The 26,028-nt window shown below is 40.5% G+C and overlaps 1 protein-coding gene across 14 annotated transcripts in view; it reads right to left on the bottom strand.

Moving 5' to 3' along the window:
- Mkln1 (muskelin 1) overlaps positions 1 to 26,028 on the bottom strand; it is a 302,986-nt gene that overhangs the window by 202,042 nt on the left and 74,916 nt on the right. For 7 of the 14 annotated variants that reach the window (XM_078040549.1, XM_078040542.1, XM_078040546.1 and 4 more), the window contains one exon: positions 23,533 to 23,632. The exons of 2 other annotated variants lie outside the window; for them this stretch is intronic. The gene's annotated coding sequence lies outside the window, so the exon portion shown is untranslated. Of the gene's footprint in view, positions 1 to 16,023; positions 16,145 to 22,498; positions 22,712 to 23,532; positions 23,633 to 26,028 lie in introns of those variants that run through there. 5 more of the 14 variants (XM_078040552.1, XM_078040543.1, XM_078040550.1 and 2 more) reach the window with 2 other exon arrangements.

Below are 26,028 nucleotides of genomic sequence, written 5' to 3'. Positions count from 1 at the left end.
AGTGAGATTGAACCAGACCATAATGCCTTCTGGTTCTAAATCCCTTTATCTTTAGTCCTTTATCTAAAGTTCTTTCATCAATGGATTAGCATCTTACGTTTGGAGAAAATTAAAGCAGGTTCTTAAGTGTCATGTTTTGCAGAAACCCTGTTTATTCCAGTGATTGTGCTCTCCATTGGCTTCCTTTCTGACACAAGATTAAACCAAAATTCTCCAGGGTGGCATTCGAAGTTCTTCACGATTGGCCCATGCTTATCTGTCCAGTCACGTATTTTATATTCTAGCAACAGGAGAACACTTGAACTTCCCCCACAATGTCCTTATGGCATTATCAAATATTTATTGATATTTGCACTCTCTATTAGACACTCACACCTGTGTTTGCACAGTTTACTTGAATGTCGTATATTAACATATTAACCAGAATAAAGCTTTCTGCTTTAACATACGAGCTCTAAAATATTGGTAGGTGAACACAATAGAAGTTTCTTTCTTAGTCATGTCATAAGCAAGCCTTTCTCTCAGGGTCCCTCTGTTTTCGGCTGTGTCATCCTTTAAGGTTCAGAGTCTTTTGTTTCTAGAGTTGGCAGCTGGGAAAGAGAAGGAAACTCCCAGTTCAAATGCTATTTCCTTAGTATTTGCAAAGGCTGTTAGGTCCTCCTTTTCCTTGTCCACTGGACTTTGCACCTTTCTCTATGAGAACAGTCATCACGGGGGCCAGGTGAGGTGGTGCACACCTATAATCCTGGTGGCTCAGAAGGCTGAGGCAAGAGGATCACCAGTTCAAAGCCAGCCTCAACAATTTATGGAGGCCCTAAGCAACTCAATAAAAATAAAATATAAAAAGGGCTGGGGATGTGACTCAGTGGTTAAGGTTCCTGGGTTCCATCTTGGTACCTGCCCCATCCAACTCCCACCACTCCCCACCACCTGCAAAAAGTAAAAGGAATCTATCTTTCCAATAAGCTCCATGGGAGTAGTTCTTTGCTCTGACTCCAGCACTTAGCAAACTGTCCAGGACATGGTAGGTACTCAACAAATATTTTGGAATGAATGAATGCATAAAGAAATGAATAAATTCATGAATGAAGACTGTACTTTGAACCCCAGGAGTCATATAAGTACATGACTTGGATTATAAAAGGAAAAAATGGATGGATTAGAAAAAAAAAGAAATTACCAGAATCACTGGGAAAACAGCTCAGAGTGCACATCAGGACCTTGTCACCATTACCTCGCACAGTCCATGTCATTATCGGCCTTATGTAAGAAGATGAACAAACATTATCTGAGGAAGCTAAAATCTCCAAGGGAATGCTAGCCTGTGAGTAAATGAGGACAAATGGATGTCTCTGAAACGGCAGGACCATGAAACAGCCTTTGCAAATTGGTTAATGAGAGAAACAGGAAGAAAGGACGCAGACAGTAACAGAGTCATGACAACTATGAAAAGCACACTGATCAAGAAAGACAGAAACACGTTTTAAATATTTTTTGCAGAGGTATTGCTGTGGACTGACTGTTATGACTTCCCAAGAGCCTTAAGTTATACCTAACTCCGAAGACACTGGTATTTGGAGCTGGGGCCTTTGGAAGGTGCTTAGGTGGTGAAGCTAAAGCTCTCATGAATGACCCCAGAGAGATTCCCTCACTTCTGTGCCCCGTGAGGAATTGGCAAGAAGGCTCCACCTATGGGCCAGAAAGCAGGTCCTCACTAGACACCGAAACTCCAAGTGCCTTCATCTTGGACCTTTTTAGTCTCTGGAACTGTGAGATACAAATTTCTGTTGTTTATAAACTACCAGTTAATGGTACTTGGGGATAACAGCCCTACTTGATTAAGATGGATCTGAAGACAGTCCTTTTAATATTTGTGACACATTGATTCTCCTCATGGGATGTTTGTGACAAGGTTTGGTTTAGACAGTCCACATGGAGATTACTTGACAGCTTCATCATGGGCACCATCTGATGGATGACAAAGGTAATGTGAGCTGGGTGTGGTGGTGGCGCATGCCCGTAATCCCAGCTATTCTAGAGACTGGGGCAGGAGGATCCCAAGTTCAAGCGTAGCCTGGGCAACTTAGTGAGACCCTGTCCCTAAGTAAAATTTAAAAGGAATGGGGTTGTAGTTCAGTGGTAGAGTGTTTGCCTAGCATGTGTAAGGTCCTGGGTTTAGTCCCCAGCACCACAAAAAGAAAGGAGAGAGGGAGAGAGGAAGAGAGAGGGACAGGCAATGCAAGTGCAAGGGCAATTTACAATCAGCATCTCTACATTGAACAAGTTCCCAGTTTGGACTGATTTGTGGTGATAATGATATTGGTGCTTCTGTTGGTGGATGGAATTTTTCCAGAAACTGACCAAGAGATGAAACATAGGTCTTAGGTATTAAGTAAACTGAAATAGGAGAGCACATTTATTTTGTACACCTTGGATGATACACAAGAACAGAACTATCTGCATGCCCGGAGGAGCCTTCTGTGTCCCCCTGTGGCAGAAACTGCTCTAAGCGGGGCATTCAGCTAGCCCCTATTTCCCGGCCTCTCTGGAAGTTGGGCAGGGTCATTAGCTGAGTTTCAGTCAATGGAATGTGGAAGTGATGGATGCCAGTTTCTAGTTTCACCATTAAAAAGTCTCCTGTGCAATTCTCTTCAGGCTCTCTGTCCCCCTGGCTGAATAATAAGGACCTTTTGAACCTCAGGGAGGATGACCACAGGAGGGAAGAAGCTTATGCCCCTGAATTAAGGGACTGAACTAATCACCTGTTCCCCCCACCTCCGCTCGCACCCATGTGTATTGGGCTGCAGAAAGAGCAGTCCAATACATTTTGTGGGAGCAAACCACTGAGATTTTGAGGTCATTTGTTATAACAATGACCCTGTTCTGACCTATTGACCCTGTTTCAAAACTTTCCTGTTGGTCTCAAGCAGGGAAAGAGATGAGTAAATTTTTTGGCGCCTGAGTGCAAAGCCTTAGATGATGGAGGTAAAAGAAGGTAGCAGAGACCAAGTTCAACATGCTGCATTGAGTGGATTCTGGAGTGAATTTTAAAGCCTTTGAAATTCCCGCAGAGCTGAGGCCAGGCATGCTAGCCTCTGTTTCTCTATCCATCCCTCTGGACAGTTTTATACTCTTAGGAGAACAGTGAATAACCCTGTCCAAATTAGTTGTTGTATGAATCCCCAACACAGCCTACTACATTTAATATGCTTAGAGTCTAGTCAAATAATTCCACATTTAAATCCCTTCCTTCCTTCCTTCCTTCCTTCCTTCCTTCCTTCCTTCCTTCCTTCCTTCCTTCCTTCCTTCCTTCCTTCCTTTTGCTAAACATGATGATGAAGAATAAGAACAAGTAAATTGGTAGGCAACTTTGTGTCTAGGAGTATTTTTAAAATGATCTTTAAAACACTGTGGTTAGGCACAGTACTACAATACTATTGGACAATTATGAGGGACCCAAACACCATGTCAGAAATGAGGACTTTGGGTGCTTGCCTGAAGATGTTGTTGAGAAACTTTTTTGTTTACTTACCAGACTTTGAAAACCAGACTTTGAAATTTAAATCCTTCTTCAAGTAGCCTCAGGGTGTTAAGGACAATACATAAAAAAAAGTGCTGATGGAAAACATTTAAAAAATAACTTCTTACAGCCTTTAAAATAATAAAGGATAAATTCAGCTTAAAACAAAATACATTCTCCAAGTTCATCTGGCCTGCCCAGTAGAACATTGAGCTTAAAAGCTGGATCCTCCAGGCCACCTATGCTCCACCAAATAAAGTTCTGCAGCAGCCCAGGACATCTAGAAAATGTCAGATAGCTTCTACCTGATAGAGGTTTACCCATGCCCAGTAACGGAAAGGTGGCAACTGATCTCTCTGTCTCAGGAGTGCCTAGAGAAAGTGCCCTCCCCTAGAAAAAGGGAACAAGTGGGAGGCCTAGGAGAAAGTCTCATTTCTTAGAAGAGTCCCCATGGGACTGAGATAGGAGAAGAGGACAGTACTTTTCTCTTACGGAGGAAAACAAATTCTATTGTCTCCCTTTCAAGTGGTGAAACCCAAGCCCTGATAATCCTCTCATTTATCTCATCTTTTCCACATCCAAGACACTCCATGTCATTTTCTTCCCACCCCAAATTCCAAGTCGCCTTAGACACTAAGGTATGCAGGAGCAGACCTGGTACTTCTCGAAGCTCATTGTCAGGGCTGTGTCAAAATCACAGAGGAATCAAGCAGAAGAACAGGTAGCATAAAGGAATCGTCACTAAGGCACCGTCAAGAAACTGAGTTTCTCCCTCAAGACAGGATCCTCATCAACCCAAAGGATGTGGGACTTCCTTGTACATCCCCAAGTCAGAGCCTTAGAATTGACATAAGATCTTAAGGAATACTTGATAGAGCCTTGTAGACCTATGTCAAGGGCATGCTTCCCAACCTCTTAATGGCCAGATTCATTTTTTTCCCCAAGAGTTACATGCTTTGAAATACTTCTCTCTACAAATTAATTACCTCTGTAAAAATAAATTAAGTATTTATTACTGTAGGTATTATATTAATGAATGATTAGCAGACATTATCTTGAATCTTCAAGTAGCCTGTAAAATAGAAATTATTGTCTCTCTTACACAGATAAGTAAACAGGGTTTGGAGATGTTGGGGAAATTGCCTAAGTCTTATCGCTGCAAACTAAATACTGTTTGGACTCACCTTCTCTCCTGTGGACTCCAGAAGGAGGGGACTCCATAGACAACCCACAACCAATCAGAACATCCTAGTCTGGGATAGAGTCTTCACAATGAGGTGGTGTGGCATAATCTTCCCCACCTTCCAGCCCTTATCCTCCCCCCATCAAAAAAAAAAAAAAGGAAGAAAGAAACTTTCCATCATTATTCTAATTGATCTATTCAGGTTTTATTTTTTGTGGGTAAATATACGATATCTTCCAGGCATTTTTCAAGTACTGGACATAGTTTCACTAACTCCAATATTATCTGAGAGTCTAGGAGACCCAGCCTGGAAACAACAGCTGGCAGTTCAAAACAAATGGAAGTTGGCCAAAGGGGAGTTTGGAACACAGACCTAGGCACAGCACCCTCCTCCTCTGGGATTCTTTCACTCCTTGGCTTCTATTAAGTGTTCGTTGACATACCATGGGCTAATGTGACCAGGAGGATCCTATGGCAAACAAAGTTTGATAATGGAAATCGGGGAGTCATTGAAGCTTACCAACATAGGCCAGAGTGGCAAAGAAAGGGAAGAAAAAAAAATTAGATGGGTGGCATGAAAAGGGACAAGGACAGAGGCAGAAGAAGAAACAAAGAGCAGAGGAAAGAGGGAGAGGAGGAAGAAGAAAAGAGATAACAAGAATGAAGAAGGATGCTTTACACTATTTGGCTTGACTCACTGTGGGGTCTTCATCACCAAATAACTAATAACCCAAGTGGAGGTGACAGGCATGTGGGGTGGCTAGGTCCCCTGGGAGGCCTATTGTTGAAAGATTATTTCCTCAAAGGGATTTTTATCAACACTCTTACCCAACTGGTAAATTTTAAGCCAGAAACTTTAAAAATCATACTATAAATATAGAAAAAGGTATATGACTATTTCCAGTTGCATAATAAAAATTACAAGTTTAGTATCCTAAGTTTAAATTGTTTCATTATGCAGAAAACTCACAACAACTGCCCTAGCTAAAATAGAAAATAACAAAATAATCCTAAAAAAATAGACAATAATAATAACCATTTTAAAAAAACCCTCTGGGGATCCAGAAATCTAGGGTAATTTTGGGTAGAGTTTAGCTGACATGGGTGTTTAATTGCTCTACAATAAAGTATTTATTTGGAGATTAAAAATAACTCATTTTTCCCTTATAAGTACAAATTCTTAGTTTTAACAATGAAGTCCTTTAACTTCATTCTTTATATTTTCATTGAATCAATTGTTCAAGAGGTAAGCACCAAACAAAAAGAACCCACATATGCTGTTTTCTTTCCTTTGCTAAAATTCGAGTGGTCCTCAAGAAACATCAAAAGATATGTTTTTTTTCCTGCATCCAAATAAATATTCTTCCATATTTTTAAATTCTACAACCATGGACAAAAAAGCTGTCTGTGCCATTCAATTGGGATTGGAACTCTAAATTGGAAACATGAGTTCCCTGTGGCAATACCCTCTGGAAGGACAAACTCTCAAGGGCTAAGAAAGTGGGTGGCAAATGATGAGTGCTAGTCGTCCTAATCTGGTAAGTCTAACAGAGGTGTTGAATATAAAAAACATCAAAAAGGAAAGTTCAAGGGTGGAAAAAAGGGGCTGCGGTTGTAGCTCAGTGGTGCAGCACCTGCCTAGCATATGTGAGGCACTGGGTTTGATCCTCAGCACCTCCTAAAAATAAATTTTAAAAAATAAATGTTATGGGGGCTGGGGCTTGGGGCTCAGTGGCAGAGTGCTTGCCTGCACATGTGAGGCACTGGGTTCAGTCGTTAGCCTGCATACAAAAATAAGCAAATAAAATAAAGGCATGCTGTCCATCTACAAGAAATAAAATGGATATAGAAAAAAGTGGAGAAAAGGTTTTAATCTGACCAGAGTGCAGAAAATCTCTTCAGGGAAATTACTGCTCTCAGCTGTAACTAGTCTTCATTTACCTCCACATTCTCCCTCAAGGATTGATCTACTTAATCATACTGAAAGACTAGACAGTTGCATTTCTGGAAGCTAAACAGAGGGGAAAGGGACTATTTTCATCAAAGGCACTCTGTAGATCATTTCCCTTTTACAAATCTGTGCACCAAAAACAAATCACTAGCCTGCATCTCTAGCAAAGCTCATCTTCATCCATATTTCTTTTCATGACTGACCTGCTGTCTAGTGTACCCTCACTAGAGTAAGCTCAGAAGAGAAAGGAAGAAGAGGGAAAACTAGCCACACATATCACTAATAAAATAAATCTATGGGACAGTAAATAGATGGCTTTTCCTGCCCAAAATATCTGGAACCTTGCTATAAAAAACAAACCACTTTAATAATTTCTTTCTAGGTTAAAATATTACTTTAAAATATTGAAATGTGGAGCTTCCTCTAATGGATCTTTGATTTGCAAAGAACTTTAAAGGTTTTTTTATTCACCAAGTCATTATGCTCATGTTTGGTTTGACCTTATCTTTTTAACAATCTCTATCCCTATATCTCTACCAGAAATCTTCCTCCCCAAAAAAGAGCATCTCATATTGTTTATCTTAGAAAGCTTTTATTTTATCTTTAGCTTTGAGTGATAACTTTACTGAATATGAGATTATTAATTGACTTTTTTTCTTTTTATCATTTTGAAGAAATAATTCCATTGCCTCCTGGAATCTATTGTCTGTGTTGAGCAGTCAGATGTTAATCTTATTTGGGTACATTTTTTGCATGATGAGGTTGGCTGGGTTTTTGTTTGTTTTGTTGTTCTACCTTGTTGCTCTCAAGATTTTCTTTTTTATCTTTTGATATTTTTTCTTTGGTATATCTGGATGTGGGACTCTGTGTTAAAACTGTATTTGAAGTTCTTGATATATGAATTTGTTTGTATTTATTGTACTTGGAGTTAGTTGATTTTGGATGTGTTGATTAATGTATTTTATCAAATTCCAGAAATTTTCATCATTATTTCATCAGATTTATCCCCCTACCCACCCACTGCTGGTACTCCCAGTCTGCATATGTTGATGTGCTTAATAGTGTTCCACATTTCTTTGAGACTTTTTCTCCCCCATATTTCTTAATTATTTCTCAGGGTTGTTTGTACTGAGGATTGAAACCAGTATGCTCTACCACTGAGCTACATCCCCAAACCTTTTTTTATTTTAATACAGGGTCTTGCTAAACTGCTTGGGTTAGCCTTGACCTTTTGATCCCCTTGTCTCAGCCTCCCAAATAACTAGAATTATAGGCATGCATCATTATGCTTGGCATTATCTTGTCTTGAGAACAAATAATCTCTATATATATTCAAATTTGCTTCTTCTGCCAGCCCAATCTACTAGTGAATCCTTCAAGTGGTTGTTCATTTCAGTTATTGCACTTTTCAACTCTAGAATTTCCATAAGATTCTTGAATAAAATAATTAATAATTCCCATCCTTTTATTGGTATTGATAATGTCTAATAAGACATTGTCATATCTTTCTTTCTTCTTTAAGAATGATTTCCTTTATTTCTTTGAACATACTTATAATATAACTGCTTTGTGGTCTTTATCTGATAAGTCTGATATCTGGTTCCTCTCACAGGCAGTTTTCATTGAGTCCTTCCCCAACCCCACCCTGGGCCCCTTGTGTGAGTCACAATCCATTTTATTGTTTCTTTGCCCTGTCTCCTAACCTTTTGTTGAAAACTGGACTTTATTTTCTTTCTTTCTTTCTTTCTTCCTTTTTTTTTCTTCCCGTATGTATATATGTGGTTCAGGGACATTTTTGCTATTGCAGCAATATTGACTATTGATTCTATTAAGCTAGGGATAATTGCTGTTTGTTTCTTTGACAACTGTTTAGATTGTTTTAATGAATGCTACCTCCCATGGTCTAAATCCTCTGATGTTACTCCTTAGAAGATACAGGCTTGGTTGTATGCACAGTCACTCAGGGATGACAATATTTTTAACAAAGTTCTCTTTGACTGTCTCCATTCCTGCTTGTTCTAAGTTGTCTCTGTTACTATGATCCCTAGCTGTTAGGTTCCACTGGCTCCCAGCTAACTGCTCTATTATTTTCTTTTTTTTTAAATTGCTTTTATTTTTTAAATACATGACAGCAGAATGCATTACAATTCTTAGTACACATATAGAACACAATTTTTCATATCTCTGTTTGTATATAAAGTATGTTCACATGCTCTATTATTTTCCACAATGCTCTGAGACATAAATTGCTACACAGTTTGATCCAATTATATTTAAGCATCTTTGCAGTGGTAGTTTTTGAGGTCAGTCTTTAAGGTTTGTTCTGAGCCCAGGAGGCTCAGAAAGTTCTCTCTTTCCCTGGTTTTCTCTGGTAAACTAGCCAACCTAGAGCTTAGCTTATTGCTGTCATGGAGCCACCAGAGTTCTATTAATTGCTTATCACCAAAATCTCTATTCTCAAAAATTATCTTCAGCTTGAACTTCTCCACAGTCCAAATAAAATCAACTCCCTTACTTCAGAGCTCTCTGTTCTTATCCTGAACCTTTTCTCTCAGGCAAAAATCTCTGAAACTCTGTTCTAGAACTTGGGGCAGTCTAGAAAAGTGTTCCACTTTTCTTGAAGAGATCTGGATGGGAACAGTAGCCTCTGATCTCCTTGGCTTGTATTTCCCCTTGAGGACACTGTACACCACCCACCTGTAAACTGAGTTACAATTTAGGCCCCAGTTTTATCAGTCTATTGGACCTGGGGGGGGGAGTTTCTACCCTAAAAGTGGGGGGTTGATGAAAGGATTGAGTTCCCCGCCTCTTGGCTGCACTTTAGTCTTTATGAAATGGAGTTAGCTAGGATTAGATATGGAAATCCTTGACTGGTCACTGGGGAGAACATACCCTGTTTATCCAGTCACATATACTTAGATTAGAACTTCTATCACACTAACCTAGGTGGGAGGGGAGTGGAAGAGAGAGTACAGTTTTTGATCCAGTTGCCATAGACTCCCACTTTTCTGGAGATGCAGTAGATTTTCCTGAATAAATGTTTCGCCATTTGTTTTATGCCCTTAAGACAATTTTCAGAGACTTTAAATAGTTGTTTTCAAAAATTGTCTCATCAGTTATGAATGTTTTGTTCAGAGTGGATCTGTAGAGCTTCTCGTTCCACCAGGTATTATCTTCATAGCCTTCAACATTTCATGACTGCTAACAATGTTTTTCCAAGTTTCCATTCAGTTTTTGGGTTCTGATGAGAAAATCAATGAAATAAGAAAACTGAATTGGAGGTGAATTTGGAGATGAGGAACTTATATTTTGACTCTCATCAAAGGAAATCTTCAGAAGGGCTCCAAGAACCATCTCCCTTGTGCATTCCAAGCACATACCACAGATACTGATCAAAATAAACCACTAGACCGGGTTATCAGGAAACACAGGTACTAATTTTTAGTTCTTTCTCTGGTTTTCTCGGTGAGAGTAAATTAGTCAACCTCCTCTGAGCTCCAGTTTTCAGGAATATATCATATTAAAGTATTTCCCCAAACACATTTGATTTAGACTGCAATTGTAGTGAAGCAGTTTTCACTAAATCAACCCCACATCTTCTCTCTCTAGCTGTCATTTGTGACTAACACAATGTGTCTGTGATATATCTGCTTGAACTTGAGGGTCGTTGCTGCTCTGGAGCCGAGAACACCAGACTGAGCCTTGACCTCCAAGAACCATGTTCTAAACACCTTGAGCTTATTGGATGAGCAAGTAAAGTCACCAAACCTTTTCTCCATCCACCCAAAATGTTTTGATTTGTGAAAGAAATGTAATTAGACTTTTGTTATTTCAGGTTCTGATCTTCTGGTCATTGCCAATGTTCTCCACCAGATTGATGTCTCATCCTCCCAAGCATTACCATTTTTGGTAACTTAGAGTGAATTTAATTCTAGACAATTCCTCTCACAGTTATGTCCCACTATCTTTGGGACCAAGTTTGCCTCCAGTAGAATCTTTATGAGGGACTGTGGCCCTGACTTAGCTTTGCTGGCTTCTTCATAAGAACTGCCTTCAGCCATTTAAATACCTTGGAGGTCAAGATTAATAAGTTCCATCAGTCACTAAGATATTTATAATCAGTCTTCTTCCAAAGATTATGCTTATCAAGCTCATCAACAGGATGAGAACCTTTTGGCCAACCTTTTCCCATTCCTGAATTGAGGGGAACTCATCAAACCAAAACCAACCCAGTTTTCTCACAGCAGTTAAAAACCATCATCTTGCCTGCAGAGATTTTACAGCACAACAAAGTTGTTTAAAATCTTTGGGGCCTGCTATGGTCTCGATATGAACCCCAAAGTTTCATGTACTAGAGGCTTGATACACAGTGAGGTGGTGAGACCTAGTGGAAAGTAATAAGGTTAGGGAGATTCTAACCTTTCAGATGGATTCACACTGTAAGGTTGGTCTTGCAAAGGTGGGTCTTACAAGTGGTTTAGTTTTCTGCAAGAGCAGGTTGGTATAAAAAGACTGAGCCTGCAGCAGTAGAGTGCTCTCCTAGCACAGGTGGGACCCGGGTTCGATTCTCAACACCACATAAAAATAAAGGCATTGTGTTGTGTCCATCTACAAAAAAGATTTATTCTCTTTCTCTTTCTCTCTCTCTCTCTCTCTCTCTCTCTCTCTTAAAAAAAAAAAAAAAAGACTGAGCCTGATTCCTCCCCAGTTTCTTGCTCCCTATCTCACCATGTGATCTCTTCCACTACTGTGATGCTATTTTTAAGGAGACTTTCACCAGACCAAGGAAACAACACCAGCACCATGCTTGAATCTCCAGAACTGTGAGCCAAATAAACCTCTTTTCTTTTATAAAGTCCCCATTTTGTTATAATGATACAAAATGGATGAAGACAGGGCCCAAGGGAAAGTTGTTGCTTGATGGTTATAGAGTTCTTGTTTGGGTTTATAATAAAGTTTTGGAAGTAGATAATGATGTTGGATACAAAACACTGTCAATGAACTTTTTTTTTTTTTTTTTAAGGTGGTGCTGAGGATGGAACCCAGGACTTTGCATATGCTAAGCATACTCTCTACCATTGGGCTACATCCCCAGCACAAACTGTGAATATTTTTAATGCCATTGAATTGTACACTTTAAAATGTTCAAAATGGTAAACTTCATGTTATGCCTATTTTAAAATGCACACACACAACAAACATTCGGGGCTCCATTGCTGTTGTCTTTCTGTTCTTCCTGTTACTCAAATTGCTGAACAACAGCATTCAGTCTGGGGCTTTGCTAGCACCTGAGTTTTCCAAAGAGCTCCATAGGTTTCCCACATTACTGTCATTAGCATGGCGAATGCAAAATAAATTAACTTCCTGTATCTCTTCCTATTTCTCCAAACACTCAGAAGGGATATGCAGCCACTTAGTGTCCAGGGATGTACAAGGGCTTAAGATGGATGTCTGTACCTTTGGAGTTAGCCTGAATTGGCATCCACTTCCTTGTGTTCTCATTAAGTGGTACCCAAAATAACTAGCAGGATCATGAAGTGTGTTCTGCCAATACTTCTGAATTTTAGATTTAAATTAGAATTAAGGTGCTACAACCCCAATTAATTGCCAATAGGTTTGAACATCCTTTTCTGATCGATCGTGTCTTTTTCCTGTTTATATGTTAGCCTGCTACAGCCTTGTGACCCAGGGCTCTGGAATGGATCAACACTCCTACTCCCTCTTGCGCACGCCACTGCGTCTCCATGGAAACAGCTTGTCAGGCCCTGCTTGGCAGCAGGTACTGAAGACCTCTCATCTGCAGCTCCTGGCCTCCATGGATTTGGTCTTAACAAGCCAGGCAGGATGTTAGGAACTCTATCCTCTCTGTAGTCGCTGGGGGTGCACCTGGAAAGTCCCCAACACCATCATATTCAGGCAGTTATCAGTGGAAGGGAAGGGTTCTGTCCTAGCTTCCTGTTTGAGCATGAACTCTTTATCTCCCTCCAGCAAGCCTTCTCTCAGCATCACCCTGCACCCACCAAAGCTTAGAGCCACTGTGGGCTCTTCAGGTCCCATCTGTGTTGACCACCACTGTTAATTTGGTGAAGCTCCTTTGTATCTCTGGGACCCTCCATTCTCTGGATCCCCCTTGCCTCTGTGAAAGCCCAGACCCTCATTATTTCCTTCTGAAATTACTGCAGGATCCTCTGAACTGGTCCTTGTACTTTCACGTTTGCTTTCCTGTGTCCAGTCTGCACACTACAACCATGATAAAATGTCCAGAAAAAGAGACTAGGCAGGGTGTGGCATGGGAGATAGAGACAGATTGGCTAACAGGTGCCAAAATATAGGTAGATAAGAGGAATAAGATCTAGAGTTCTCCAGCACAGTAGGGTAACTGTAGTTCACAGTAACTTATTATATACTTTATAAAGTTCTAGAAAAGAGGAATATGTAGGCTCCAAACACAAAGAAATGATAAATGTTTCACCAGATGGAAATGCTAATCACCCAGATTCTAATCACTGCACATTATATACGTATAACTTGTTACAGCATACCCCATAAATCTGAACAATTAAAATTAAGCTTTAAAAATAAGATAGTAGAACCAAACTGTCAGAATTTGATATTGTATATCACAGATTTTGCTCTGTTTTAGAGTTCTCTTGTAATCCTATGCAAAAGGGAAGAAATCAAAGTAGCCATAAACTACAAAATATTTTATACTTGGAGTTAAATATCAGGCATTATAAAAATAATAATGCCTAATTATTATTACTACTATTCTGTCTCTTTTTTCAGTAGTAGGAATTGAATCCAGGGGTGCTTTCCCACTGAGTTATATCACCAGTCCTTTTTATTTATTTATTTATTTTTAAATCTTGAGATAGGGTCTCCCTATGTTTAGACTAGCCGTGAGCTTGGGATCCTCCTGCCTGAGACTCCCAAGTAGCTGGGATTACAGGAGTGTGCCACCGGGCCTGGCATGACCCTAATTGTAACCTAATTTGTAACTCCCTTTTGAATTTTTATTTGTTTGTTAGGAGAGTCAGGATGAAGTAGAAGTATTAATCCATTCCAGAGCCTTCTGGAGTATTAGTCTCTTCAAAACATTAATTCCATTTTTAAAAAATAAAGTATTATTAATGGAAAGTTAAAGGGATAATTATTTCATTGTTTCCCCTATAAACACAAGGTATAAGCCTAGGATATGGTTTATGGTGGAGCACATGCTTAGCACATGCTTGGTGCTGAGTTCAACCCCTAACTCCAAAACAACGATGACAATAAACACCCAAGGTGCAAAAGAAATCAAAGCAGCCCCTGACCTCTCCCCACAAAAAGCCAGTTATAGGTTCTTGACCCTCGAGACAGACTTCAGACCCTCTAGCATGACGTGCAAGACCACACCTTTATGGCCTGACCTCTGCTCCCCTCCCCAGCCTTCCCTCTTGTCCCCTTCCCTGCCTATCTGACCACAATGGTCAACACCCTTTGCTTCTGCAGTGAGTCACAGTCTCACCTCTGTGACTTGGCCCTGCTGGCCCCTCCTCCTGCAGTGTCCATCTCCTGTCCCTTTATATAAGCCCTGTGCACATTATTGGCTCTCCTGACTCTTCAGTCCCCTGTTAAGTGCCTCTGCTGTTTTCTCCTAATGCTTCCTGTGTCTATCTCCGTTCTGCTCAACCGTCAACCCCTGGGGGGCACTGAGCATGCCCACCTCCAGCTTAGCACCTAGCACACTCATTCACACGTCCATTGTATACGTGAAAGGATGAATAAGAAGTCTCTAGAATAAAAATGTCACCATATGCTGATGATCAGTACATTCTTTTCCAGAGTCTTCTTTTGCTGAGTGCCAATCGTCCACCAGAATGGGCCAGCTATGACTCTGTCACACGGCTGATGCCTGGTGACTTGCACTGCTGGCCACTGTCTTTGGGGACACTTCTACAATAGGGACAGTCGCCTCTGCTCAGCTCTGGTTACTTCTGGTTGCCTCCTTTCTGTTAGTCACCAGGGAGGACTTTTCTGGCCTTGTAGCTCTGTCAGCAGCTGGAGAGCCATTCCTAAGAGCTGAGATAGTGAGACGGGCCTCCTCCCATGGCCAGGGGAAGATTCCTTTCTCAGTGCTGGTGCAACCTCACTCTGGCAATGTTTTCCTTAGTGGTGTCCAAGATTTGAATCCCCGTAAGAGGAGAAAATGGCAGGTGATCTCAGGAATGGATAAGACCAGTAAGTATCTCCAGGAGACTGTGTCTTACTTTTGGCCTTTGGTCGGGGGTGGTGGTGGTGATAAATGACCTGTGCTCAGAGATCAGTCAATCAGTCGGTCAGGGGAGAAGTGGAACTTATGTGGATCCTTGTTCCCAGAGAATGCAAAGCTTGTCTGGGAGAGAAGCCAGAACAAAGGCAGGTGCCCACCCACGTGGGTACACAGGGTGGTATTAGGCAGCAGGCAGCCTGTCCCACTCACTTTTTCCTAAATCAACGCATCTCTCATCTTCTAGAAATGAGGAACCAACTTTTGCCATGGAGCTGGATGAGATGAGAAAAGAGGGGGTTTTGTCTCACACCGAGTTCCCTTGCTCCCGGTGTAAGGCTGTCACAGACAGAGAAGGAAGGCCTGTGGCAGAAGGAGGGAGCCTTCAAAGGTGCAGTGTCACTCTCTCCTCCGCAGTCAGTAAGCAAAGGATCCATTAAATGAGAAAACGTAGGTGAAAGCACTTAGCACAGTGCTTGGCAAATGGATGGGATTCAATAATATTGACTTTTTCTTGTTTTATCTATGCTCAGTGGAGGGACTCAGAGGTACATTGGTGTGTGGAAGGAATAATGGGGGTACCAGCAAGGGTGGGGGAGCATTCTCAAACTGGATGATTGTTAAATTTTTGCCTTTAGAGGTTCTTTGCTTCGATACTCTCAGAGAACAAACACCCATCAGAGGCAAAACACATTGCCTTCAGGCATTTATATTTATATATTGTATATTTATATTTTACCATTAATGGTTTTGTGTATATTTGTATTTTATTGTATTATATATTTGTATGTCACAGATAGCAAAATATAACATATAAATATATACATATATATAATTTTTTTAATGGACAATAGTGGATAGAATTTAAAGGCATTGAACACTCTAGATAGGAGGGCAAGGAAGAGTAAAAGGTTTCCCAGTAAAATTAAAACAAAAACCTGTCAATCTAAATGAGAATATTAGTACTCTTATAACTTCTACTATAGAGATAAGTAATTTTAACAAATAAAAGCCTCCAACAGAGATGAGACAGCAAATGTGGGAACCAAAAAACAACCAGGGCAAAAACCTCAGTCCTGAGGCAGTTTCACAATTGGACATGCTCTGGTGGAAGAGGTTACCTGTTGACAACTGAGGGGTGGCCCGGGAGGCAAAAGGCAGACTGAAAGCAGGAGCACATTTGCACATACGACACTCTCCACAAGCAGGTTCTGACTCGGCCCGAAGACTCTGAACAAGAACCTAAAACAGAACTCAGAGTTCTTATAAGTGCTCAATCCATGTTTATTTAACCCAAACCAAACTCAAAGCAGAACAAAAACAAAACTGGAACTTATCAACACCAGGCCTCTGTGTCTCCTACTAGTTTCAGTAAAATAATGGGATTAATACAACTCTGAAAATAAACTAACCACGTTCTGTATTTGTCCGGCAGGATCTCACGTGCACTTTCTCTTCACACTGCCCCAGGATCAGAAGTTAGACGGTCACATTTATAGGAAAGGAAGAAAGGGGGCTTGCTCAGATTAACAAGAAAAAAGTTAATGCTGGTCTAGAGACAACAATTGCAAACTCCAAAAGTAATAGATGAAGTTTAAAAAAAAAATGGAAAGAAAACTTTATTCTCTTTAATGTCTTAATAAAGAGAAATCACAACTTAATAATTAAGAGACAAAGACAACAATAAAAAAAAATTAGCAAAGGACAGGAACTGTCCAATCATAAAAGGAGATCACTGTAATGATTAAAGAAATATTTTGTTGTTGGGTAGGTTCTGCCTCAAATGTGAGAGAGTAATTTGAGATAGCCTAGATATCATAGATAAGATTGAAGATATATGAGCCCTTTTTCTTGTCCTACACTCAAACCTAAATCTTGCAATTTTTAACATCTACACTGGGGCTAATGATGAGAGAAAGCAGAGACCATTGGAAGAACAGGTTGGCACTGTTTGGGCCTCATGAATAAATATAAGTGGCAGAAAAGGAGAATTATGGAGGGAAGCATCCTTTAGCTGGGAGCCTGTGGGCCTCGTGAGGTTCTTCAAGGACAAAGTCAAGCCTTGTCTGCCCTCTGGACCCACCACAGTACCAGGGGTTGGACCCCAGCATGCTCTACCTCCAAGCTACATCCCCCAGCCTTTTTTTATTTTCAGATAGGATCTCACTAAGTTGCTAAGGCTGGCCTCAAATTTGCAATCTTCCTGCCTCAACCTCCAGAGTGGCTGGGATTACAGGTGTGGGCCATGGAGCCTGGCTGAGCCTTATCTGGCTGTATGCAAAGTCCCTATTTGCAGAGTCCCTAGAGTTTTGATACTCAAAAGTGTGGTCTGTGGGTCGAAGCATGGATATCTCTGGGGAACTTATAGAAATGCAGAACTCCTGATCCCCACCCAGATTCCTGAATCAGAATCTGCATCTTAACAGGTTTCCCAGGTGACATGTGCACACAGTGACAGCGACAGGCAGAAGTACTGCCCTATGGCATCTGGCTTAGGGTTTGCTCCTCAAAGGTGCCCAGTAAATGTTGACTCATTGAGTGAAAGGTGGACAGGATGGTCTCTGGGGTCCCTTTCAAAGCTAAATCATCAGATTTAATGCAACTGTTGTAGTCAGTTGAGTAAAGCGTCACCCATTTTACAAAGGCTCTAAGTAAGATTAATGAATTAATAACAGTGCATTGGTACCGAGGTGGCTACAGTGAATTTAGAGTTTCTCATTAGTATCATTTCACTGGGCTTCTCGGTGTGCCCAGGAGGCACCAACAGAACATAACTCCTCTCTTTCGACCTTTCCAGTTCATCTTTCACAAAAAGAATGTAAAATCAAGTGAGCACAGACGAGAACAAGAGATCTGAAAAGGTGGGAGTTTCAGTGCCCACCACCATAGGGAGGTTTCTCTTCCCCGGTACTTCCCCAGAGAGTGGAGCCCCCAAGTTTTCACCATCTGACCCCTGAGGGGGGTGTGCAGGGACAGGAGAGGTGGGGAGAGGAAGGGTCAGAAGAGAAGAGACAGGACCAAGATCCAAGGACCCCTGTGCTGTCCTATAAACTGACACAGGCAGAGATGCCAAATCTGGCCACTTGAGTCCTCCCGAGGCCACCGTGAGCAACAGTGTCCTTGTTCTGATTCCACTTGCCGTCTGCCAATCTCCTTGCTGAGCAGCCCAGCCTAGGAGCAGTCCAGCCCCTGGCTTCAAGGTTGTCTGTCCCCAGACCCTAGGCTGCCAGGAAACCAGTTAGAAGAAGGGAGACAAAAGGGATCTAGAGGATGAAGAGGCATTTTGAGTTCTGCTAATGAGTGAGGTGACTCACAGGCTGACTCAGACTCAGACCGAGACGCCTGCGAGAGGGAGGGTGGTGGGGGACAGACCTCAAAGGAGCCCCGCTGAACCCTTCAAATGGGAGCTAGGCAGCCAGGGACATGGTGTTATTTAGAGAACTGCCTGCCGTTCCGGTGCTGGAGGGAGGGGTGGGTCCTGAAAATTGAGGGAGAAAATTACATTTGAGGCCAGAAGCGGAGTTATAATCTATAGCCTTCTGTGCTTTGAGAAACGCGTCACATTCTCCAGTGACACTGCCCTGCTCTCTGGCAAATCACAGAATACGGACGGACTCAATAGGAATTAATTGTCATCAGGTCCTTGGAGAGTAGAGGGGAAGAAGCAGGTACCAACGTTGAATTTTGTAATACTTTCAACAAGGAAAGTGAGCCTCTTGATTTTCATTAGTATTTTCCGTTTCATTAGTATTTTCCATTTGATCCAACCTATGATTAGAAATATACCTTAAAATTTTTTAAACATACAACGGAGGTATCTTCTCTCTAGTTAATGGCTAATTGAGATTCTGAATTTGGAGATGCCAGGTTGCATACTGTTATCAAGGCTAGTGACAGCATTGCCCTATAAGGACCACATGGAAAAGATATGACCAGACAAGGTGCTGGCACACATCTGTAATCCCAGAAGCTCAGGAGGCTGAGGCAGGAGGATTACAGTTCAAAACCTCAGCCACAGTGAGGGCCTAAGCACCTCAGTGAGACCTTGTCTCTAAATAAAATACAAGAAAGGGCTGGGGATGTGGTTTTATGGTTAAGCGACCCTAGTTACAATCCAGGCTCCAAATAAGAAAAAGAAAAAAAAAAAGAAAGAATGTAGATAGGCCTTCTGGAGAGCATGTATTTGCAAGATGGCAAGATATAGGTAGAGAATACCCGGGTTTTCTCCATGTGCTAAATAACCCCCCCAAAAATCAAACCCATGGTCTCAGTCTAATTCAGTCAATGTGAATCAAATCAGCTATCTAAAAATTATTTTGGTTGATTACCTATTTCTATGTAATTTGATGGTTATTGTCTCCAGTGCACTTCACTAGAGTGGTACCATGCCTGGGAAAGGCACAGGTTCTTTGGCAGCTTGTCAACGTGTGAACTTTTGTGGAGATGAGAAATACTTAGCTCTAAAAGCAGAAGTAGTTCCTCTTCACCTGCTCCCAACCCATGGCAACAGTGGTTGGTTAAGGTGGTTTTAGTCTCCGTTAACTAGTTTTCTGCTACCAGCAGGTTTTCTGTACTCAGTGCTAGGTGTTTCATAACATTAATAAAGCCCAATAGGCCTGATTATTGCAAAAGCAATGAGAATGTTGAGTATGCTATCAGGAAGAGGCTTATGATTATGATGATAATAAAGAGATCAACATGAATGTGGCAAGAATGTGTACCCTGAGGCTACACGTGGGTCAAATAAGCAGGAGTTATTCTTTCTGTGTTCTTTGCAATGTTAGTGCCTCTTACATGCTAGGCAAGTGCTCTACCACGGAGCTACACCCCCAACCCACAGGAGTGATCCTGAAAATCAAAGAGAGTCTCAAAATATGTGAAAAACTTTGTCTAGGTCTTGCAACATTGAACATCAGTTTGCAAGAGATGAGGAAACGTCATCCAAGATATAGAAACTAGTTTGGATGTGTGATTAGAGAATTGTCAACAACATTGAATGCCTATGATCCAAATAATTATTCAGATAAGGGCTAAAATTATATGCAAGCATTTAAAATCCAGGTATACTGTAAATACTCATTCTGAAATCTTTGCTGAATGCCAGGGATGGTTCCACAATAGCTAAGCTATGAAACCAACCCAGATGACCATCGACAGATGATTGGATAAAGAAATTATGGTACATGTACACAATGGACTATTACTCAGCCATAAAGAAGAATGACTTTTATGACATTTGCTGGTAAATGAATGTAACTGGAGACAATCATGCTAAGTGAAATAAGCCAATTCCAAAAAACCAAAGGTCAAATGTTTACTCTGATATGTGGATGTTAACTCCCAATAAGGGTGGGGGATGATAGAAGTTCAGTGGATTAGACAAAGGGGAATGAAGGGAAGGCCACAGATAGGAATAGGAAAAAACAGTGAAATGAATCTGACATAACTTTTCTATGTACATTTATGAATACAGCACAGTGAATCTCAACATTGTGTACATCGACAAGACTGGGATCCTAAATAGAATAAAATATATTCCGCGTATATAAACGTATCAAAATAGATTCTACTGTCGTCTATAACTAAAAAGAACAACAGCAACAAAAAAAGACCTGTTAGATTACACAAAATTAAATTCCCTCTACACAAAATTAAATTCCCTCATTGGAGTTGCTAAGGAGTTTTTTTGTTTTGTTTTGCTTTCTCCTTTTGTAGTGCTGGAGGTTGAACCCAGGCCTCACATGCATTAAGTAAGCACTTTACCTCTGAGCTACGCCCCCATTCCTTTTTACTTTTTATATTGAGACAGGGTCTCACTAGGTTACCCAGGCTGGCTCTGAACCTGCTATCCTCCTGCCTCAGCCTCCCAAACTGTTGGGATTGTAGGCGAGCACCACTGCACCCGGCGGAATTCTTTGACATTTGGCAAAACTCACCAAGTGCTGCTTTTTCCGATTTTCAACGTCTGTATGAACTAGTCTAGTTTGAATAAAGTAGCCCAGGAGAATGGATATCAGCAAGAAGGAGAGAACCCTGCCTAGTTTTAAAGCTCTGAAGGACCAATGTGTCTTAGTTTATGCACTAACAGAATTCACTGTATTTTTTAAAAATCATGCCTTTTCACTGAACATTGGGTAGTCAGATTTTTCCTTTAGCTTTTAGCTGGTTCTGTAACATAAGTTTTTTTTTTTTTTAATTTTGTTTTGTTTTGTACCAGGGATTGAACTCGGAGGCTTTTAAACACTGAATCACATCCCCAGCCCTTTTTTGTATTTTATTTAGAGACAGGGTCTCACTGTGTTGCTTAGGGCCTCACTAAATTGCTGAGGCTGGCTTTGAACTCACAGTCCTCCTGTCTCATGCCTCCCAAGCTGCTGGGATTACAGGCGTGCCCCCACTGTGCCCAGCTAACATAAATTCTTAATGGTGACTCTGTATCCCATTTCCGTATGTCACCTGATCCATCTTCTGCTTATCTCATAAGGATGCTGGTATTAATATCATTTGTCATAAATTGTTATGTTCCTCTGAATATTTTTTTCCTTGTATTTTAAGGATTCTTTTTCCTTTTAACTTTTATTTTATTTGTTTATTTTTATGTGGTTCTGAGGATCGAACCTAGGGCCCCACATGTGGTAGGCGAGCACTCTACCCCTAAGCCACAACCCCAGCCCCCCTCTGAATATTTTATTAGGATAAATTAGTAGAGTGAAGTTACAGGTTATAGTATGTAAACATGTTTAACATTTTACTATGTTCTCAAATTTACCTGTGGAAAGGTTTTGGTAACTAATATTTCTACCAGAAAAAATACCAATATTCCTATTGCCACCAATTGTTGATACCAGTTACTGTTTTTTATAGTCTACTAGGTACCATTTTTATTTTATATCTCTTCATTTTTTAGAAGAAACAAATAATTCTAAAGTTTATAAATTGTTACTTAGATCTTTTCCTATAAATTTCATTTATGTCTGTTGCCATTTTTTTATTGAAAACATTTCTATTAAAAAATTGGCCAGGGGCTGGGAATATAGTTCAGTTGGCAGAGTGCTTGCCTTGCATGCACAGGCCCTGGGTTCAATCCCCAGCACCACCAAAAAAAAAAAAAAAAAAGAAAAAAAGAAAATTGGTCAGGCTGGCGGTATAACTCAGTGGTAGAGCACTGGCCTAGCATGTGTGAGGCACTGGGTTCAACCCTAGCACCACGTAAAAATAAATAAATAAAATAAAGGTATTGTGTCCATCTACAACTAAAAAAAAAATGGCAACTGTGAGTTGTAATAGTGCTTTACATATTGAGAGTTCTGCTTCCCCCATCTTTTCATTATTTTTTTTAATAACTTTATTTTGTTTATTTATTTTTATGTGGTGCTGAGGATCGAACCCAGTGCCTCACATGTGTTAGGCAAGTGCTCTACCGCTAAGCCACAACTTCAGCCCTGATATGTATGTGTATGTGTGTGTGTGTGTGTGTGTGTGTGTGTGTGTGTATTTTTTTCCCCCTTTTGGGTACTAGAAATTGAACTCAGGGTCATTCAACCACTGAGCCATATCCCCAGCCTTTTTTTTTTTTTTTGTATTTTATTTACTTACCTTTCCATGTGGTCCTGAAGATAGAACCCAGGGCCTCACACGTGCTAAGCGAGCGCTCCACCACTGAGCCACAGCTGCAAGCTTCATAAGGTTTTTTACTTTATCAATAGTGGCCACCATTGTTTTTGCTTCTCTAAATTTGAGGTCATACCAGTTGCAATTAATTCACCTGGCTGTAGGGTGTGGGGTCACATGCCTATATTGCCAGCAGCTCAGGAAGCTGAGGCAGAAGGATTGCAAGTTCAAAGCCAGCCTCAGCAACTTAGCAAGGTCCTAAGTAACCTAGAGAGACCTTGTCTCAAAATAAAAAAAATAAAAAGGGTTGAGGATGTAGCTCATTGGTTGAATGCCCCTGGGTTCAAAATGTTGTGAAACATAAAAGATATTTATCACATACTTCCAATGATCAGTCTACTCAAAATTAAAAAGCATTGGCCTATAATTCTAACATGAATTTGTAGACAATTGAACTCCTACTCTTGGTTCTGACAGAATCCTACAAAAACAAGATATTAATTTGAACATTAATAGTTATTATAAATTGCTATAATGTAGCAAAAAATAAAAATCTATGTATTAAAGGCTTGGTCCCCAGAGTGAAATCATCTGGAAGTGGTAGAATCTCTGAGAGGTAGGGCCTACTGAGAGGTTCTTAGATTATTGGAGGTGGACCCTCAAAGGAAACTGTGGGACCCCAGCTCCTTCTCCACCATGTTATGCAGCGCTTCCAGAGACCCAAAGACAAAGGGCTAGCCAATCATGGACTGGAATCTCCAAAACTGTGAGTCCAAATAAACCCTTTCTCTTCATAAATTAATTATCTCAAGTATTTTATTATAGTAACAGAAAACTGACTAACTCAGGAATGTTATGAAAATAAACAAAGAATGTTGAATATGAAAGCATTCTAGACTTTTAGATGATTTCACATAAAACCAAGCTGTTGCATTAATATTCTTTTATTTTATTTCAAAAACTCTAATTCATCCGGTATAGTATAACAAGAAAGACACAGAATTCATCATTATTTATACCTCAGGCTCAAAAGTTATGTCCTGCTTACATTCCCAAGAAATTTTATTGTTGACTTTTCTTCATTTGAACGCAAAGGAGGTCAGTCAGTGAAACATTCTCCTGCAATAGAATAAAATTGGTTTTTTAAAATTATATATTTTTATAAATAAGTAATAAATGAGTATTTAAAGGAATACATAAACTTTCATTCCCACTGATGTCTCCATCCTCCCTCTGCCTTTATCCGGGTCTCTGTGGTTTCTTTCACTTTTCCAGTGTTCCATCATATGTGAAAACAAATGCAAATAGTATTATTGCTTTCATTTTCATACACAAAGTAGCATACTCTGCTTCATGCTCTACCTTGCTTTTTTTTTTTTTTTTTTTTGAGCTAACATTATACCTTGAGGGTTGGGGTATAGCTCAGTGGTAGAACACTTGCCTCATAAGTGCAAGACCCTGAGTTTGATTCCTAGCACCGCTGGACAACAACAACCATAAGTAATAATAATACATCTGAGTAGAGACCTTCAATAGGAAGACATTTACTGTAAACATGGGACATGATGATACTGGCCTTAAACAAGAAATTTTTTTTAAAACTTTTGTCTCACAACAAAAAAATGATAACTGGGCTGGGCCTATAGCTCAGTGGCAGGGCACTTACCTAGCATGTGTGAGGCTCTGGGTTTGATCCTTAGCACCGCATACAAATAAATAAAATAAAAACATTCTGTCCATCTACCACAAAAATGGTTTTTAAAATAACTATGTGAGGCAATGAATACGTCGATTAACATGATTTAACCATTTCCCAGTGCATGTATATATCAAAGCATGTTGTATGCCATAAATACATATTTTATTAGTCAAAAAAGAAAATAAATAAATAAAAATAAAATATTAAAATAAATAAATGGAGCACCCTGCCCATCTCTTCAGCCCCCCCCCCCACCCAACCCAAATTCCTTATCTTGGTTCTGCCACCAGACATTGAAACCAGTTTCTGCTCTTTTTTGGCAAAATAGCTCGACCAGTTGAGGGGTTTGTGTTTTTTCCCCCCAATGCTGGAGATTGAACCCAGGACCTTGCACCTGCTGGTCAAGTGTCCTGCCACTGAGCTACACGTGCCAGATTGCCTTTCACGCCTGCCTCCTGGTTAGGTGTGGACATGCAGCTAAATTCCATTGGATAGAATGGGAGGAGAGTATCTGAGCATTATTTCTAGGTCCAACTCATAACCAAACCCCCCAGATCCTCCATGTTCTCTCCCATCTATCAACAAAATGCCAATGCCTAGAATTTCCCCCGTAAGCTGCAAGTTGAAGATGACAGAATCACCAATTGGAAGGAACTGGGTTTTTGAATTACCATTTAGAAGCAAGACACCCACCATCAGAAATAACCATTTTGGGTGTGTATGGTGAGGACAAAAGCTTCCTATCATGTTTCATGAGCCACAAGACATTGTGGGGTTGATTGTCACAGCAGCCAGTATTGCCTTCATTAACACAGACAGCAATCTCAAAGTGCCTTCATCTAATCTTCTGTGCAAGGCATGAAAGCATGAATCTCTTCCACAACATTCTACATTACTGCTCATCCTGTCTGACATGCTTTGAATATTATGTGAATTTTCCTGTTGAGGTGGTAGAACCTTTAAAAGGTGGGACCTATTAGAAGATAATGAGGACGTAGGGTACTAAACAGAATAACAACGCTGGTCTCGTGGAATGGATGAGTTCTTCTGAGAATGGGTTTTTATAAAGCAAGTTTGACTGTCTCAACTCTCTGTCTCTTGCTTCCTGTCTGGCCATGTGTTCTCTCTCTCTCTCATTCACACTTCCACCATGATGCCATCTGCCATGTTGGGATGTAATACGATTGCCAGAGGCAAGCAGAGACTGTACTGTCCTCTGGGACCTCCAGAACTGTGAGGGTATTTAAACCTCTTTCCTTTACCCAGCATTGGGTACTTTGTTATAGTAACATAAAATGTACTAAAATACAATCCCTGCATATAAATGATCACAGAACCTCTACTGGACTGCAATTCCTTTGGAGGAAGTGACTATGTTAGTCATCTTTGTATCTTCAGTACCTAACATGTCTGGCATATGGCAGGTACTCAATGAATGCTTTTGGATGAATAAGGGAATATTGGAACAACTCCAAAGGTACAAAATTATTTCACTGTTGTATTAGTCAGTTTAATACACTTTGATCAGCTTAAATGATTAGAAAATTAGTTATATGGAGCTAAACTCCACCACCCTTTAACTTGTAACAATTTATGATCACTCTTTGTGGGCACACGAAATCAGTCTGAACCCTCTTTGAGACAGCACTTCAACTGTTTGAGGATACCCATTCCCATCTCTTCCATGACAGATCCTCTGGCCTTCAGGGTAAGTAGACTAATGCTCTTTAATTGTCCTAAGGTTACAGTTTCTAGAACTGTCATCACAATCTTTGCCCTCCTCTGAACACACTCAGGTTTGCCATTGCTCTTCCTT

This window comes from Ictidomys tridecemlineatus, chromosome 2, assembly GCF_052094955.1.
Source record: "Ictidomys tridecemlineatus isolate mIctTri1 chromosome 2, mIctTri1.hap1, whole genome shotgun sequence".
NCBI lineage: Eukaryota > Metazoa > Chordata > Mammalia > Rodentia > Sciuridae > Ictidomys > Ictidomys tridecemlineatus.
Note: the sequence above shows the minus strand (reverse complement) of the source record. Positions and strands in the feature narration are given on the sequence as shown.